The sequence below is a fragment of the Colossoma macropomum genome, unplaced genomic scaffold (assembly GCF_904425465.1).
Source record: "Colossoma macropomum unplaced genomic scaffold, Colossoma_macropomum, whole genome shotgun sequence".
NCBI lineage: Eukaryota > Metazoa > Chordata > Actinopteri > Characiformes > Serrasalmidae > Colossoma > Colossoma macropomum.
Genome location: NW_023494804.1, coordinates 8,613,634 through 8,633,802, shown reverse-complemented (window position 1 = coordinate 8,633,802; position 20,169 = coordinate 8,613,634). Strand labels below are relative to the sequence as shown.

The 20,169-nt window shown below is 38.5% G+C and overlaps 1 protein-coding gene across 1 annotated transcript in view; it reads left to right on the top strand.

Moving 5' to 3' along the window:
- Positions 1–11,639: 11,639 nt before the first annotated feature.
- gdpd5a (glycerophosphodiester phosphodiesterase domain containing 5a) overlaps positions 11,640–20,169 on the top strand; it is a 64,538-nt gene continuing 56,008 nt past the window's right edge. Inside the window, exon 1 of the mRNA XM_036595404.1 lies at positions 11,640–12,024. The gene's annotated coding sequence lies outside the window, so the exon portion shown is untranslated. The remainder of the gene's footprint in view (positions 12,025–20,169) is intronic.

Genomic DNA, 20,169 nt, shown 5'->3' with positions numbered 1-20,169 from the left:
TCAAAACTATCACGAAACCAGGCATCTGGCAGCGTATTCGTTACCATTTAATGTAATAACTTTCTGTGAGGGAGCTTTTAGAGGTGGATGTCTGGTTCCTATCAATGCCACTGTGAACAATTCTCTCAGTAAGTTTCTCTGGAACAAAGCATTTCACATCAAACCACTCTGAATGACGTTGTTTGCATCTTAGCTATTTAATTATGCAGGAATTTTGGAAATTCCCCTTTAATGACAGCTAACATAAACGTACTTAATCATTTATAAAAAGTCTTATTTCTACAATCATCTGTTGCCTCCTTTTGTTAATTCTGATGTCATTTCACCTCCGAAAGCGTTATGATAACTGATGCCTGTTGGAATTTGCCTTTGTAAATGCTCACATACGTTTATGTCAATTGTCAACATAATCTGACTAAAAAGTATGCAGTATATACAATTTCTTTGTACATATGGTTGTACATATTTCCTTTAGATCAGTTATACAATTTTAACAAAATGACCCTTGAAAAACTGTAACATTGCGCATGAGGGTCAGTCTACAGTGGGGGAAGAAGAAGCTGTGTGAGTCCAGATGCTTGTTGATTAGGTCACATCCTCTGTCCTATATCCTCTCGCTCACTAACTTCCATAAATAAAACATAATGGGAGGAATTCCATAGAGAAAGATATGCTGGGAAAAAAGGACAGAGCATCTGTTTTTCATGTCATGTCCAGAAAGCATGGCAAATGTGTACACTGAGACTAACCAGTCTTACAAAGGGTGCTAACGGAATATAAATATATATATATATATATATATATATAATATTATATATATATATATATATATTATATATATATATGTCACATACATCACTTTTGCACAGTACTGTATTTTAATTCTTGAATTGTATGAGACTTTCAGATTTTGTTGTTACCCCAAGCATTTCAAATAAAAATGCTGAATTCAGTCTCTGGATGAAGCTCTGGCTGAAGTCAGACGCCGCCCTCAACTAACCTGCAGGTGAAACTTGCAGCAGCGTGTCCTGCTTTTGTTTGTTGTCACAGCTCACTTGCTGAGGAAGGCCTGCAGCTTTGGCTGTTCAAAAGATGCTGTCTTTTGCTTTGTCTCCAGTAGTAGACCAAATATATGCTGCTTTTTAGTTTGGTTGGTTGAAAAGTGCTCTAACCTTGTTGTTAAATCTGATAGCAGCACCTTTTTCACCCTAAAGTACCCTGGAGTACACCGATCCAGCACATCTCCTTCTCTGTCTTTGCTTTAAGATATGAGTAACAATCCACTCTTTCCACCAGTCTGAAAGTAAATGCATTATTTATTTATTTTATTTCACAACTTGGTTGCTTGATATATTTGAGAAATGCATGCTGGGTATTGTAGTGAACATTAATGGAAGAAAACGTGATAATGACATAAAGTTGTCAGTTCTGCCAAACCAATGAGTCTGAGCTTTTATACTACCTTATGTATACACACACCGATCAGGCATAACATTATGACCAACAATGAGTTTCTACACTCATTGTCCATTTTATCAGCTCCACTTACTATATAGGTGCACTTTGTAGTTCTACAGTTACAGACTGTAGTCCATCTGTTTCTCTGCATACTTTGTTAGCCCCCTTTTACCCTGTTCTTCAGTGGTCAGGACCCCCATGGACCCTCACAGAGCAGGTACTATTTGGGTGGTGGATCATTCTCAGCACTGCAGTAACACTGACGTGGTGGTGGTGTGTTAGTGTGTGTTGCGCTGGTCTGAGTGGATCAGACACAGCAGTGCTGCTGGAGTTTTTAAACACCTCAGTGTCACTGCTGGACTGAGAATAGTCCACCAACCAAAAATATCCAGCCAACAGCATCTTGTGGGCAGCGTCCTGTGACCACTGATGAAGGGCTAGAGGATGACCAACACAAACTGTGCAGCAGCAGATGAGCTATCGTCTCTGATTTTACATCTACAAGGTGGACTAAAAAAGGTAGTAGTGCCTAACAGAGTGGACAGTGTAAAAACTCCAGCAGCACTGCTGTGTCTGATCCACTCAGACCAGCACAACACACACTAACACACCACCACCACGTCAGTGTTACTGCAGTGCTGAGAATGATCCACCACCCAAATAGTACCTGCTCTGTGAGGGTCCATGGGGGTCCTGACCACTGAAGAACAGGGTAAAAGGGGGCTAACAAAGTATTCCGAGAAACAGATGGACTACAGTCTGTAACTGTAGTCTGATCGATTGTAATCTTTTTCTATCATTATTTAATTGAATTTAATTTCATGTTGATCCCAGCACCAAGAGAAATTCCATGTACATTTGGTACTTGGTGAATAAAGATTCTGGTTCTGAGGGATACAGTACTGCACTGCAGGACACTCAGTTACAACATATTACACATTAAGCTCTAATTCTAGAAACATATATCTGAAACAGTCTCCAGGGGTTCTTTACTTTTCTTTACTTTGCGTAATTGTAATGTTTTCAGCCTAACAATAGCCGTGACGTTATTCAGGATAACTTACACCCCTTTGTGACCGAATCCTCAATTTCATTTTGGCATGAAAAGTACAGTAAAGAAAGTCTGCAACTTTTAGATCGCCATCACTGAACCAAGTGCCTGTGAAAAAACATATCCGGCTGTCCACAAATCTCTCTCTCCCAGAGAGGGACGGCATGAAGCCCAGAGAAGGAGGAGCCCTCCCCCAGACGCTGGAATGCTGTCGGTCTCTACATGATGTAAGGCTTCACTTCTCTTACTCTTCCTGGTGATGAAACCCTACTAGAATTTTGCTCACATGCTGTTATGCCTGTTTGAACGTCGTACTGAAATGTACACACTTTAAAAAGATGGAACTTCAAGGTTTCTTTAGTAAAGGCAACGGTTCTATTTAGAACCATCAGTTCTTCATACAATAATTTCATGCTTAAATGGTTCTTTGCATGGTGACATGGTTCTCAGATTGATGTAAAATGTGTTGTATATGGTTCTCTATAGAACCTTTTTGAAAATGATTCCAAGAAGATTCTTCTGTTGTTACGATGTCTAGCTTGTAACAATAGAAGAACTCCGTTTGGTGCTATATAGAACCATATGCAACACATTCTCCATCATTCTGAAGAACCATTTCACCATGCAAAGAACCATGTAAGCAAATGGTTCTATCTAGAACTCATGGTAGAACTCCTCGAAGAACCGTCTTTTTTAAGTGTGTTGGTTTAGGCAGCATTTGGTATGGTAATCAGATGAGATAGATTGAGTTATAAAGAACAGTGGTTCTCAGTGCAGGTTCTTTTGCATTTTAGAGTTTTCTGCTCCCAATACATCGTGCATCTAATGAACTGTAACAGGAAGTGCAACCAACTTCAGTGACTGAACTCTGGAGATGCAAGGCTAAGTGCACACAGTCTGTAATCATAAGATAACATCAGATGTTTTATGTGAAAAAAAGACCTTGTAGTCTATGTTGCTATGTACAGTCAGAGTAAACAGCATGATTTTACTATTTACACTTAGTGTTCATATTGACATCATGCTATTTACACTGACATAATTATGTACTTAATTATACTGTTTCTTGATATTTGTTCAGCAGTATTAGCCTTTATATAAGCAATAACAATATTCTGCTTTTCTTCCAAGCTGTAGTTGAGGTCATTCTTGCCAACCACACTGTTTCTTTCTGTCTCTTGGGGTTACTGTCCCTGTTTGATATGTTATTGATATTGCTTATGTCTGCACTTACTTCTACCTGTATATAAGCATTTTTACAAATTTGTCCATATGATTGTAACAACTTAAGTTGATCTAAAGGAGTAATTAAATGTTTTACTTAGGCCCAATCCCATGTCTTATTTTTACCCCTACCCCTTGTTTTTGAGTGTAGTGCCCCTTGGAACTGAGTTACAATGGGCTGGTGGTTAAAATCTTTCCCATGAAATGGGACCCTCAAATAAAGAGCATTACTTCATTAACAGCTACTAGTGCTGCTCTGTAGGCGACCCTGCCAGTCTGCGGTGATAGCAGAGGAGGGTAAAGTTCAGCTACTCACTGCTGGACTTTAGTTACATTTAGGACATCATATGGCTTCAAAGAGGGGGGCAATTATTTATTATTGCCCGCCTCTAATTCTTCAGTGATATGAAGCTGAAGTCAGCTATTCTCCAGCTTCTTGTTCGAAATTTTCCTGTTCAACCTTAAATGGTGCAGCAGTTTTGATGCCTGAGGTGTAACAGGAAATTTAGCTAGCTAGCTATGAAGACATCAGCATGCTACTAGCGATTATTTATGCTTGCTATGAAGAAAAGGATCATAATACATTGAAACGACATTAAACGTAGATAATACAGTGGTTATAGTAATTTTTTATAAGAGAAAATTCTCACATCTATGGGTTTCTTTGGTTGCTTGCACAGCCATCTTACCGGTTTTTCTTTTTTTCCTCGTAACACTCTGTTTGGAGTGTGCCTCTGAAAAACCTCCGTTTGGAGGGCCATGTAGCCCTAACACCCTACCCCTCTATCTCTACAAAAATCGGGACACCCCACCCCTAGACATGAACACGCAAAACAGAGGGGTAGAGCTAAGTGGTGGGGCAAGGGGTGAAATAGGATTGGGCCTTAATTTTTTACATACTCTCTCAAACTCTTGAATTAAAAAAAAATTCAAATCCTGAACTGCCACATTGTAATGCCAAAACAAGAACTATTAAAGGTCCCCTTTTGCCCACTTGGGCAATCAAACCTCAGTCTCAAACATAAAGGGCAGAGGTGTTATCCACTACACTTACCCAACCAGCGTCTTTCTATTGTCATAGATCATTTTTCAGCTTTAGCAGTTGTTATTTTTAGATTGGTATTTTACATATCTATGTATTTGACAATAATTGAGTAGAATTGAGTGTAAAATTGACTGACTGGTTTTGGTTAATACTGAATAACCTTACTCTCTAACTATGCTGTGTCACTTTTGCTCATGGGAAGTAAGAAAATATCAGAAAAAATAAGCGTTTTGGTGTTCTATGTGATTTACCAGACAGAGGTAGTGCAAATAGAAATATAAAAATGTAATAAAAATAATAAAGAAAGAAAAACAAAAATACCCAAATATTTACTAATATCCCCATGTAGTTAGCCTTCATGAAGTGTTATCAAGCTGAATAATAAGTCCTTTCTGTGGTGAACTGAGTGGGTTAAAACAGGAAGGACATGGCTGCAGCATTCCAAGACCCTGCTAATAGATATTATATACTAATATTGATATATAATAGATGATATAGATATTAGATTTATAACACATGCATATTAAAAATGAGTACAAAAGGGGAAGAGTAATCAGTGAAGGATAAAATAAGGTATCTAGTACAGCATGGTAAATGCATCCTTAATGCACAGTTACTGTTTATTTGCAGAATTTAACAAAAATAAATGTGCCCTTTTACATTTTATGTGTAATTTTCTTCCAGTTTGTTACACTAAATAGGCTTTTTGCACTTTTGCGCTTGGCTACTTATTTTCACTTACAAAATCAACAAAACATGGAATCTGACTGGGGGTGTTTTTCAACTTGCGTGTGACTGAAATGATGCAGGTTTGTGCAGAAATGCTGACCAAAACAATCATGTAACATGAATGAACTGAATGTACTGCTGAATGTGCTGAAATTTCTCAGGACTTTTACAGTGAAATCAGCCAAAAACATATTATTGGATGACATTGGAGACCTCTGGTGGATAAAAGGGGGAAATTCACTGTAGGACATATTTAACATATCTACTGGCCACGAGTTAGTATATACAGTACACTCACAAGACTATATGTACACATTATTTCAAGATTATGCTACAGTTTATAATTGGCTTACTTATATTAGCTACAATATTGTCAAAGCATAACAACAATAACAGTGACAGCAACAACAATAGGTAACTAGGGATGCATGATGATATTTGAAGCATATTGGTATCAACAAGGTATGTGTTTTTTTAATGTATGTATATTGCTTTTGATCCAAACATAGACACTACAGTATATTATGAGAGTTTATCAGTTGTGAGCTGTGGTTCCGGGTTTTGCCACTAGGTGGTGCACGTTAAAAGCGAGCTACCCTCAGTTGTCCAGCACAGAGGTGCTCAAACCTGGTGCTGGAGATCTCACACCCTGAAGAGTTTAGCGCCAACCCTAATATATCACACCTGCTCCATGTACTGAAGGCCTTCAAGGGCATCTGACCATTAGAACCAGGCTGGATCTGAACTTTGCAGGGTGGTAGATCTCCAGAACCAGGACTGGGCACCCCTGTAGAGTCTGGACAGACATTAGTCTAGCACAGTTTGATGCCGTTCCTTCTCAAATACACCAATTATTAGGTTTAATAGGTGTGTTTAAACAGAGAAATCACCGAACTGAGCCCTCCACGACCACACAAAGCATTATTTCAAGTGGCTGGCTGTGGTTATTCCTCTGCAGATTATACCAAATGCAGTTTATATGTGATTCAACTCAAAAAACACATTACCTGCCAGGAATTTCAGCAAAGTTGTCTTTTTATGCACCTGGGTTTCTTCTTGTTGTCCTCATAGAAACAGGTGCTGCGAGTTTTTACTTTGTTTATCCTCGTTTCCTCCACTGTTGCATCAGAACAAGGCTGGGCAAGGCCTGGTCAGCCTGGCTCGATGTGCCAGTGGAAAGAAGGCCGCCAAACACCACTTATAGGTGTGGCACGTTTCCTGTCTGTGGTTAATTGCGGGGTGTTGCAGTGAGTGTCAGAGTAAACGCTGATTTCAAATGTAGTGCCGCTTTGAAATTCCTCCCTTGATACAAATCTGGAGATTACATATGGCCAGATAAATATAACACCCACACCCACCTAAACCCACACTGCAGCTTTTTCTGTCGGCCACTGCTCCAGTATGGGTTTTTTTTGTATTCGACCAAGACTGCAACACCATCAGCAAAATGATCTGCCAATACAGTAAGACACTTTCACTAGATAACATGACAAACAAGTAAATACATCTAAATTAAACAAGTAAAACACATCTAAATAATCAAACCAAGAATCTCAAGATGAGAAATATTATATATTTTAGTCTTTAGTAACATTTATAGCTAAACCCAGCAACAATTTATTCAGTGACAAATTCTTTAGCACTATTACATGACAAACAAACGCAACAGAAACTACACTGTAAACAGAAGTATTTTTACGGTCAAAGTACTGTAAAAAAAAGGGGTACTGTTTTTTTAAAAAGTAAAATGAATAAATAAATAATTCATACATTTACTGTATTTTAACAGATTTAGACAAATTAAAGTATAAATTCACAAAGAAAATGATCACCTTTATATCACAGACATTTGCATTTATTTGAATCGTTGTAACTGTTATAAATATAGTAAAATATTGTACATCAGAAAGACTAGTTTAAATAGTGAAACAGTAAAAGGCAATAAATCTAAGAAATTAAATGACTGTAATGTTACATCATCGAGACAACGTATTGTCACTGTTTTTATAAAAAAAAGTACAGTGTAGAATGGAATGTACCCCACTGAAAAAACAGCACAGACCAGCACAAAGCCCATGCTGGTCTAGGCTGGTCTATGCTGGTTTAGCTTGTCATGGTCATGCTGGTTGACCAGCTTATCAGCATCCAAAACACAACATATGCTTGTTTTGATGGTGATCAGCATATCAACTTCCACTCCGGCTGCTCTGCATGGCCATGCCTCCTGCGCCCCTATGGCTATGCAAGCTAGTAGCAGGACGCTACAGTATACTGGTCTTGCTGGTGACCGGGCCCGCTGGTCTATGCTGATTTTTCTAACATAGTAAATCTATGCATTGTTATTTTCAGAATTATTACTTTGTAATAGGTTTGCTAAGGTCGCAAAGGCCAGTTAGGAAGCTAACACTAATGTAATTAGCGTTTACGCTAACCTCCACAGAATGAATGCTTTTGCTCATATTTTTACGATTGATACAGAAAATGTTAAGCTTTGTTGGATTCTACTCGTGAGTCTGTGTAAATGTAGACATTTGTGTACGTGTGTGAGAACAGAAAAGAGCAGTATATCGCTTTGTGGCAGCCAAAAAGTTGAGCTAACTAGCAAGCAGCTAACTAGCCAAATTAGACGGGTTTACAGTGGCATTAAGTGACTAAAAAGACCGTTAAATTATTGATCACAGTTATTAAGACGGTTCCAGCTGCGTCTCAAGCAGGAGGAAAATGAACTGGAACTAGAACTGTAGGTTCCACTGGTTCTCGCTTGGGTCAGTCCTTGTTTTTGAATGTGTAGTGGAAAACACACCTAAGGATGCACCATATTTACATTTACACAATATGGACGCAACATATAAGACAGGATACCATATTGTGTTTATGTTGTTTACTATATTTTTTCTACAAAAAATGTTCATGTAAATCGCTCTTAGTGTAGCACTAACATACTACTAAAATCCCATAGGGGTGCAAGAAGAAATTATAATAGAGCATTAGCATAAAAGCGGGTTGTGAGTTTTAATAATTATGGCCCAAAGAATTTCACATTAATGACTCTGAATGACTTTTTTTGCATCTCATGTTGAATTATGGAGATTTTTTACATCTTTAAAGACTGGCCTGCATTAAACTGATGATAATAAAGCTAATAAATAATGTTTGTTGCATCATGAGCGCCTCAACAGATTTAAACATCCACAGAAACTCATTCGGAGCGTTATAGGCTGGCCACGATACTCATTAAAAAATGACAGATAAGGACTTGAGTCTTAACTCAAGGACAGTCATATGTGAACGTTTGGGCGCCCCTGGTCAAATTACATGTTTGGTTGATTTTCTAGGCGAAAATCAACACAATTCTGCTCATTTTATTGCACCGTTGCTGTTTATTTGCTGAATTTAACATATTGGGAAAATGTTATGCTTCTGATCACCAGGGGTCTCTGACTACCAGCGTTCTGGGGGATCTTCCATAAGGCACGCGGTGTTTGAATTGACCAGCAAGAAAGTTAAAAATGTTAAAAATAATTAGAAATTGTGCACGAAAAGTTACTTAAGTTTGTTGCCTGCAGAGGACGTGTCAACATTTTTTCACTAAGAAAAATAAACAAAAACATGTAATGGGTGTTCAAACTTTATATGCGACTGTACATACTGCAGCCTTCCTCCATATCAGTGTTGCAAAGTCCAATACTGTGATAATACTGTGGTAAAGATGAGCAAATGTTGTGTTGTTTAGTCCTAACACAACCAGTTTCAGCCTCTCAGTCACCTCATGCTTGGGCAGTTTGGCAGTGCTGAGGGTAAACACTCAGCTGGGTTGGGCGAGATTATAAGGATGTGACGTAAAGCTGCTCCAGGCCAGAGGTTAATCTCCAGCTCTCACCCTGGAATAGAACTGTTGGACTGGCAGAGTCAGGGTGAGTAATAAAGTCTGTACAGTGCAGAGGTGGTCCGATGTAAACGTTCATGCTGCTTTTGTGTTGTCAGTGCACTCAGCATGTAGCCAGTGCTAAACACACTGCTCAAAAGTTTGTACACCTCCTAATTCTTCAGTCAAGCATATTAATAGGGAGTTTGTTCTCCTTATAATGCAGTAACAGCCATGGTTGGTTACTGACTGGGCCTCTGAGGCCAGTGTTCATGGGCCTCTGATTGCCAGGGGTCTCTGACTACCAGGGTTCTGGGGGATCTTCGACCACAAGGCACAAGGTGTTTGGTTTGACCTGCCAGAAAGGCACCCCAACCCCACCCCTCACCCTGTAAGACAACATACATCGATCAGCTATAACATTAACACCACCTCCTTGTTTCTACGCTCATTGTCCATTTTATCATTATATAGGTGCACTTTGTAGTTCTACAGTTACAGACTGTAGTCCATCTGTTTCTCTGCATACTTTGTTAGCCCCCTTTTTCCCTGTTCTTCAGTGGTCAGGACCCCCACAGAGCAGGTATTATTTGGGTGGTGGATCATTCTCTTTTAAAACACTGTGTCCACTCACTGTCCACTCTGTTAGACACGCATACCTTGTTGGTTTACCGAATAGATGTAAATTCAGAAATAGTAGCTCATCTGCTGCTGCACAGTTTGTGTTGGTCATCCTCTAGTCCTTCATCAGTGGTCACAGGACGCTGCCCACAGGACACTGTTGGCTGGATATTTTTGGTTGGTGGACTATTCTTAGTCCAGCAGTGACACTGAGGTGTGTAAACTCCAGCAGCACTGCTGTGTCTGATCCACTCAGACCAGCGCAACACACACTAATACACCAGCACCACGTCAGTGTTACTGCATTGCTGAAAATATCTTTTTGAGCTATTTTATTAACAAAATATGGTGTAATGTTATGAAATACATCCTTTATTTGTATTTTGTTTTGTCCTTTTGAGCCTCAGCTGACCACAAACATTGCACTTTGGCCCCCCAAGACAAAAAGTCTGGGCACCCCTGCCCTAATCCATTCATTTTCATAAATGAGTTTGGGAGTGTAACTAAAAACAGTCATCCTTTAAGAATATTGTTAACTTGAATAATTGATGATTGTAGTGGCACCTTTATTTGAAGGAGCTGTTCAGCACCTTTGTTGGCATTAAACATTCTTAAAATCATTCCTGTCAAGAAATAAACTAAGAAATGTGTATCTTCATTTTTTTCTGTTTTGTTTTTCTCTACGTCATTTGAACACAGCAGCTGTCCTGTGGAAATTTTATGACTAATGCATCAATAAAAATGCTCCAGAATTACATGGAACAAAGCCTCTTTACATTAAAGGGGAACTCCCTCATTTTTTCAAAATTTATGCATAATTAAGTGATTAACAAATCTACAAAGTCATTCAGAGTAGTTTGGTGTGGAATGCTCTGTTCTAGAGAAGCTTACAGAGAAAGAATTCATAGTGGTGGTGATAAGAACCAGACCTACACCTCTTAAAGCTCCCTATAGAAAGTTATTACAAGTGCTCTAGAATACACTGTCTGACAACTTTTACAATAGTTTTGTGATAAAGTTTTGGTCTAAAATATATTTTAATCAATTTATTTTAATCAATTCGTGGTGGAGGGATTCATGAAGTGTGTTCTAAGGCAAAATAGTCCCCAAACAAAACTTATTTTGTCAGATTGACTTTTATTTTACCATTATCAACGTTTCATGGAAAAAAAAAACTCAGATGACACGTGTAGGTTCACTGGTGGTTTTGGATAGTAAAAAATGGCTCTGTTTTTGTTGTGGACATTGTAACCCCTGGTTTCTGTCACCACCACTGTAAAGATATCTGAGTCAGTAAGTGTCTCCACAGTGAGCCATTTCACATCAAACCACTCTGAATGACTTTGTTTACATCCCACAGAAATTTTGAAAAATTGGTGGAGTTCTCCTTTCACCTGTATTTTTCCATTTTGGAGATACATGTTTTTTCACAGATGCTGTTTTCTGTATTAAAACTTAAAAGTATGTAAAGTTAAACTGACCCATAGACTCTCGCTTTTAGGATATAAAGAGCGTATATGCTCGTTCTAGCACATTCTCAGCGCTAATTGGCTGATCGCCGGTGACGCATGAGCAGGAAGATAGGCGTGACCACGCTCCAAGTAATTCCACCACGCCCATACTCCTTCCCACGCCCCGCCCACGTGTCTGGATTGCTCCGCTGCTCTGAGTGGGCTCTCTTCGGTGAATCGCGGTCCCACGACTCTCCTGAGGAAAACACTATACTAAAAATAAAAACCGGAGCCCACCGGCTTCAAACGCGAGGCGGATAAGCGAGCAGTTCACTCAGAACGACTTCCACTCCACAGCCGCCAGTTTAACGCTAATTCTTTCAGCTAACTTTCAAACGCTGAGCACAGAAACAAACAACCCCAAACTGCTGCTGTTTCACTGTGAAGGAGAACAGTGAGGCACATTTGGCTGGAGAGAAATATGCTGGAGGTGGAGTAAAAGCCCAGAGCGCTGTCTTCGCTGCCTTCACTGTCTGTAACCTTCTCGGAGGAGGAGGACGTGGATTAAGCAGTTGGGGAGGTGAGTGAGTGTTTCCAGCACAGCCGGGCTTGGATTAACTAACTCTCTCTCTCCCTCAGGTCGGTTGTTGTTTTCACCTCATAGTTTTTCTCATGGCAGTTCAGCTTCTCTCTAAGTTTTCTTGGTCTGTCAGGTCCTGGTTTTCTCAGTTTACCTGTAGGGGGGAGTCCAGCTGATGTCACTCTGTTGTTGCTGTTTACAAGCTCTTGTAAAGTAATGTAGTGAATGAGGTAAGGCTGGGTAGATGAGACTGAGCCGATAAGCTATACCGCGATATTCAGCTCGTGATGTTGTTATCGTGTACACCGAAGACTTTTTTCAAAGAGGGCCACATTGTACCATGTCAAAATACTTAAAGGCTGAAATATTATTCACAAATAGGGCTGGGAAATATGACAGTGTGCTTTTCTGAACGTGTGCATATCGTCATACTTGTAGAAGAATGACCAGCTCCATGTTTCATCACAAAGAGATCAAAATTAGCACAGTTGAACTGGATTTAGTGCAACACTGTATGCCAAATATTGAATAAAAGTCATTGTTTACACAGTTTTTATAGTATTTTTATTATAAAAACTGCTGGTTCTTTTTTTATTCATTTTAACTGTTCAGATGTCTTGTTGTGACACATTGTGTATCATGAAAATTTTTTTAAGTATCGCTATATTTTATTTTTGCCTTATTGTCCAGCTATATTTATGAATAATTCAAAATATTAAGCTTTCATAATAGCAGTGCATGAAATCTGAGCTTTTTGAGTGCTGTCACTGTAAAAATTGCACAAGTCTTCTTGTATTGTAGGATTGCTCAGAGCAGTTTGGATCAGTAAGCAGTTATAATAAATAATTAAATTGGTAAAAAGTAACAATGAAACATGTCTAGTGTATATAAGTCTATTTCTATATGAGTGTTTACTTGTTCAAAAATATATTTTGTTAGACAACCTAAACAAAAATCTATACATTTTTCGGTTTTGATAATAGATACAAGACAATGTAAGATATATGATAATGATAATGGATATAACATAATGATAATAGATGTAAGATCAGGATAATAGATATTAGATAATGTAAGATATAACGATAATAGTTAAAGACAATGTTCTTTACTTATCAAATAAATGCAGCAGCAGCATTCAGAAATCGCTTTATTAAATGAGTGGAGCAGATTAAACAGCATGAATAGCCACATTTTTGTTCATCCTTAAGCAGTTAATATTTACTGAATTTGCTCTGATAAGAAGCTGGTGCTGTGAAACTGGGGTAGCTGCGGTTGCTTTAGTTTCTCTGCCCTCTCCTGAATATTCATTGTATCATCCTTGCTTTGTTTATGTCTGTTGATATTAAATTCATTACAGTCTCTTGATGTATGAGGCACACGTGTTTGCTGTGGCTCTCGATGGAAAAAGTTCTCAAATTTACATCTCGTAAAAAGTGCCAGTTCTCCATGTTAAGTTGGTGCTTTATGGCTGTAGGCTTGACTAAATGTCGTTCGGTAAAATAAGTTGCAGGTCTAGTCAGAGAAGAAAAGCCCTTTACTTTAGCTAGCTTTGCTACCACATTGCAGCACATTGCACTGTAATTTTACAGTACTGCCACCATCAGGTGAAAGGAAAAACTGCAATGTACTGGCTGGTGGGCCACTTACAACACCCTCTTAAACAGAAGTCACAGCCAATTAAAATCTGTCCACAGGCCACAATTGGCCATGGGGTCGGACTTTGGTCACCACTGGTATAAATTTTGAAATACTGTCACATTGCGATCCCATGCATTATTTGACGTAAGTACGGCTGTTTTATGGAGTCTTATCGGTCTGGGGTATCACTGGAGATTTATAGAGGTCAGGCTTAGCCTTTAAAGTTTTAAAGATTTTTCTTAAATGGTCCCAAAATTTATGTTTAGACTAAAATAGTTGACTCCTCAGCTAGCTAACGTTAGTATGGAGCTCGTAAGGTGACGTGGTAGTTATTTTTCAATAATGTGTGGCCACAAATTACTACATTGAGGCCATGTGTGAGGTTTCTCGTGGCCACGGATTAATATATTTTATTAACATATTGAGGCCATGTGTTACGTTGTTATTAATTTGTGGCCTCAATATATTAGTTTATTACCATGAGAAACTTAACTTGTGGCCACAATGTATTTGTTTGTGGCCACGTCTTATTAAAGATTAGTCACCATATCATGTTAGGGGCTCCATACCTTAGTATTATATTATCTGCCCACTTATCTTTACCTCATGCAAACCTAAAGTTTGCTAGCCAACAAGCAACCCGTAAAAACTCAAGAGCCAGCTACACTGACCATGTATTTTGAATAAGTTCATATGTTTAGTTTAGTAATCTTGTAGCCAAATTCCTGTCACCAAGTCCCGTCACGGTTGCCGACTGACGTTAAAGCTAAAGCCCCCTAAAACTAAAGCCCCTGATCTGAGCACCTTCACAGCTCATGATAGAGTACCAGGCAAACCACCTGGCCCAAAAGAAAAATAACAAGGCAAATCAAAAATATGAAGCCCATTAAGATCATTAAAAATCAGGATTTTAGAAATGAATGAAGGCTCTGACGCCATTAAACAAAAGTTTTTCAGAAATCCCCAAAATAGATCACTGAAACATTATTGATATTGTTAAATAACAGTCCACTACATGTATATGTATTATCTTACACATGTAGTGTTTCTACAATATCATGAAAATGCTGTAAGCCGTAACAAACAGTTAGTTAATTATCGTGATATTACATTTTTATATCTATAACTGGACGATGACAAACAGTTTTAACTTCTCATCTGCAGTCTGTATGCTGAGGCAGGTTTCACTCAGTTCCATGTATAGACTTGATAGATTTCTAGGTTTCTAGTTGTAAGAGGGGTCAGTTGTCACAGGGTGTGCTCTGTTTATCTGTGCTCGCTCACCGTATTTTTACAAGGACAAGAAACCCTTTTAAATGGAGAGTTGGCAGCACTTACACTGGCTCTTATGTCAACGGTTGCTCAGCCAATCTCCAATTAAAAATGTCCCTGGACATTGTTGTAGCTGTCCAGACTGAGGACGAATAGTGACTTGTGGGTTCAGAGGGTTTGCCATGATTTCCTGCGTAGTGTTTGTTCTGATTTGATACAACTGAGCTCAAGTTTTTGGGCGGCAAAAGCAGCATAGGCCGGACCCTGTGCCACTGGTACATGGAGTGGAAACCACACTAGGGTGGGTGGCATGGCAGTATCTTTCGTTATCATGATAAATTAGGCCACAACATGTCACAGTATACCTTTCTGAGTATATGGTGGATATTATACTTAAAAAATGTATGTATGTATGTATTCATAGTGTTTCTTTACTTTTTCTGTTCCAACTAATTTGATATCAGATAAAACAAACATTGTGACATATTGTTTATCGGAAAAACGTACATTTTTTGCCGTATCGCCCACCTCTAAACCACAGCCCGGGCGGGTACTGGAGCGCACCCCTCCACTGGCAATTGCTTTAATAAGCAACAAGCTACAGTGACATCATTCACTCTGTACAAGCTCAGTCAGTACTGTTCTCTGCTCTGAGGTGAACAGTTCTTTAGAACCACTTTGCTTGAACACCACTTTTCAGGTGAGTCAGTTTTAACATTTTATTTTATTATATTTTTCGCAGGACGCTTGTGTTAAGTAAATGCAATTCAACACAAGCTGAGTCTTACTTTGTATATAATCGTGGGTGTTGCATATCTGAACATCTTAGGTGTTGTGAAACCAGTATTCTGGTGTGAAACAGCTTTGTGTTCCATACCACACTATGTCTGCTAAATGAAGGCTCTACAACTACAGTGGTGAAAAAAACAGGGGTGGACACAGATCAGTGTGGACCTGTGGAGCTTCCGCCATTTGCATCAGCCATTGTTCAAAATAATTGGGCTTTTATTTTATACATTTTATATGTGAAATGTGCACAATTTCTGTTTATATGCTGATTTTAACATATTGGGAAATATGAAACATAAACTACTTTTGCACAGGCCTTATTTTATGTTTCATTTTTCCCCCCAATGTGTTAAATTCAGCAAAGAAACAATAATAGTGCATTAAAATGTGCAGAAGTGTGTTCTCTGTTGAGGATGTTAGCCTATTTTTACTCTGAATATCAAGAAGACATGTCATTTGACCAGAAACGCAAAAGCGTTTGCATATGACTGTATGTCCCACAGTCCGGTTCTCACATTTGTTCTTCTTTTGCAAATATCATGTTGTTACATAAGAGTCATTTACTGCATAATGGATAAATGTATGGAAAATATATGCTTATCTCTGTCACAGCATTAGTAAATTGAGATGTTACATCTACATGTTAGCAGGGTAGCTTAGCCCAGTGGCAGGAAAGGTGAGCCAGCAATCGGAAGGTTGTGGTATCAAATCCATACTGATATACTCAATCAGTGCTGGGATTTGAACCGAAATTTAAATACCCAGTCTGCTGGCAATGCTGTACTGCTCCCAGACTGGTAGGATCAACAAAATACATAACAATTTAGGTTCTAAGTCCTTTTCTGTGTTTGATTTCTTCCTGTTCTGACTGAAATTCTCACCCAAAACCAGAACCTAACAAACTAATCCCTATGCAGATAGATGGTGGATGCACCAAGACGTTCCACTGCAGTTTTATAGGGTTTTTTGTGGATCTGATGATTTTACTTCCTACTCAAATTGTTGTTTACTTCTACTTGAGACAGTGAAATAACAGCACAGTGTGGTTTTAGGCTATTCTGCTGACCTCTGGTCTGGAAATGTATGGTTTGAAAGTGTATTTGCCCTCTGAAAACTATAGTGTCAACACATTACAGTGTTTATGTGTGTAATTGAACCCTATTCTCGGTAAAACAACTATGTTTGCATTTGGAGTAGGAATATCTGGCACTAGTTCAGGGTTGCTGAACAGGTGTGCTGCGAACCAAGCGCAATAGCATTCCTGTCTTGAGTAGAACCGACTCGAGTCGAATGCTGTGGGAAGTTCCACAGCCGCCGCCTCAGGAAGTCTCCCGTAGAGGGGAAAGAAAAGAGCAACTTGAGAGCAGACATGGAAGTGTTGCACAAGAGACTGGGCATTCAACTGAAAGGATGTCAAGCTCTTTCATCTGCCCTGGAGCAAAGCTGGGGTCGAGACGGCTGCCCGGATAATAGGGGTGCGTGAAATGGCATATTGTGACGTAATTTATAGCAATAACAGAAAATGTTGTCACGTTGCCCAGGCCAACTTGTGAATCCACGTGTTCTAGAAATCTTTTGGTGTCTAAGCTATTAATAAAAGACAAAGCTTGCAAATATTAAATAAGGAGATGGATACCAACAAAACTGAATACGTGAATATTCAAATTATTCACACCAGCCCTATGATTATATTGCGTGGTTGCAATATTGGCCTTTGCATTACTGATATTGGAAAGGCTGTAATTTGCAAGTGACCCTCTAACAGATCACTTATTTTTGCTGTTTACATCCTGACCAATCTTAATTTTTCATATCTACGTTTGTTTATCCTGTATTTGTAATTAAATAACCATATAGCAGTGTTTAACTGAGAAACGTCTGCTTTACAAAAGCCTTTTTATCCCATTAACACGTTGACGCTGTTACTAACTTCTGTTAGTGCTTTCAATGAGATTTCCAATGTCATGTTACCAAGCTAATGCTGCTAAAGCTTGACATACCTAGACTGGTTTTATTACCAGTTATAGCACTTCTAGCCCTAAAATGGACATTTAAAGCTTGTGACAGACATTCAGGTAACAGCTTTTAGCTTGTATGTTGCCGTTTTGCAGTTAAACATGAAGCATAACTCTGAATATTACAGGACTAGCCTGTTAACCTGTTAGCAGTTTTCCCAGGTGGTTGCTAACCAAAGCCACGTTCTTGCATAGGTTGATGTTTATAAGGTTTTTGGGCCTTTTACTTCATATATGTAAATCTTGTGAATGCAAACATGCACACATCAGTGAAATCCCTTCTTCAGCTTTAGTCTGTTGGGTTTCTTTTACAGTATAGGCTTATATAAAAATATGATTATGACATTTTGTGAATCAGTACAGAATCTATTGATTATATTTCTGACCCCTGTGATCCAACAAATGTAACTCAAAGTAATGCAGGTCATCTTCAAACCCAGCAAAAACGTATTATTATGTTTTTAATAGGCTTTTATTGCAATTGCACATCAAGCTGTCCATGAGACCTTTGGCACAAAGTGGAGAACACTGTAAATTTAAAGTAGTTGGCTTTACTTCATGCTTACCGCCTTGAAAAAATGAAGTGAATTTACTTAACAGGTTCAAGCTTAAATAACTTTATATGTGAGTTATAGTTACTTTCTAACTTGTACAGCAAATAAGGTTAACTCAAACAGCCCAGTAATGGTAAATGGTGTCCACTGAGCTGCAAGTAGTCTACTTTCTCAAGTTCTCCTTAGTCTTGAATTAGTCAGGTTAACTTGTATCAATTACTCTTCCTTATGTAATGTATTGGCATCAATTAAAGCACCTCAATTATGTTAGTGAGTTGTTTGTATAGTAATGAGTAAATGGCCTAGATTAGACTTAAATCACCATTTCTGAGGCCTCTAATAGTTTAATGCATATTTGCCGTTTGGTTAGTGTTCATGGTGTTTTAGGCTGAACTGATAAACCTGAACACAAAACACTGTCATGGTGAGAAAAACGAAAACGTGTAAAATGCATCCCAACTTCACATTTAACATGATATGTTTTGACACAAAAAATAACATTTTATAAATTATGTTAAGAGAAGCCAGCAAAACTGCAAAGAATGCTGGGAAGCTTTTGGTGCAAAAAGTCACTTCAGTCTGTTGGATTTATCTAAATGAACTGATCTTAACTACCCTCTTAAAAAAGATGGCTCTTCAAGGGTTCTTTAGTAAAGAAAATGGTTCTATATAGAACCATGAACACTCAAAGAACCCTTTGCATGATTAAAGGGGTCTTTGCATCATGAAAGAATGTGTTGTAGATGGTTCTGTATAGAACCTTTTTGATAAGGCTGCTATATAGCACCCAAAAGTGTTCTTCTGTTGTTACGAGCTCGATATCATAACATTAGAAGAACCCTTTTTGGTGTTATGTAGAACTCTTTTTGAAAAGGTTCCATATAGAACCATCTATAGCAAATTCTCTATCAATCTGAAGAAACCTTTCATGATGCAAAGAACCCTTTAATCATGCAAAGGGTGCTTTGAGTGTTCATGGTTCTTTATAGAATCATTTTCTTTGCTGAAGAACTTTTGAAGAACCATCTTTTTTAAGAGTGTAGATTTAAGTGAGTAGAATTATATAAGAAATAGTTTGTGTTACTAAATTTGTACTAGTAGTTTTAACAAATGAGCAAAGTAAAAAGGTTAATAGAAAAAATAAGTTAGTGCAATTATTGTGTTTTACAGTGAAAAAGAATTGAGTGAACACATTGCTGTATCACTGCTTCTCTGCAGGGTATTAAGTTCTTCTGATGGAGGCAGAAAGGCTGAGAAAGGAATTGTAAGCTTTTAAACACTCAGCTCTGACGGTGCAAAACCAGGCCCATGTGGGTGGTCTTTTTCTTCTTGTTTTTTCAGAGCAGGTGGGCTTGCCGAGTGTCCAAACAAAAGATCAGGTAGACAGATGTGTGATGTTTACTAGGTGTCATCTGTCTTGGGAAGAGACCTCCACAGTGCGTTCCACCCAGTGCTTAACGCAAAGCATTTATTTTAAGGTTGGAAGACGGAGGATGTGGACATTGGCTTTGTTAGGTTTGCTTAATAATTTCCCAGCAGCTTTCCAAGTAGTCCAGCACAAGCCTGTTTGTTCTGTCTCTTGGCGTTTTGTTCTCTGTAACCACAATGAGGTAACCCGATCAGATCCTGTCTGATTCCCTCAAGTCAAGTTTCTGCCTCCGACTTACTTAACATGCTAAGGAGACTTTCTACATTGAAGGAAAAGTTCTGTGAGTAATTTACAAATTTCCACCTTTACTCTGAATGTAGTTGATCAGTCAAAAAATGGTTGGTTTCTGATTCTTTAGCCACACTACTAATGTTGCTGCTGTGCAAAGGTCAGAGATCAACATTATTTCTTGAAATTTCCAGTCAAATTTTACATTTCCAGTCAA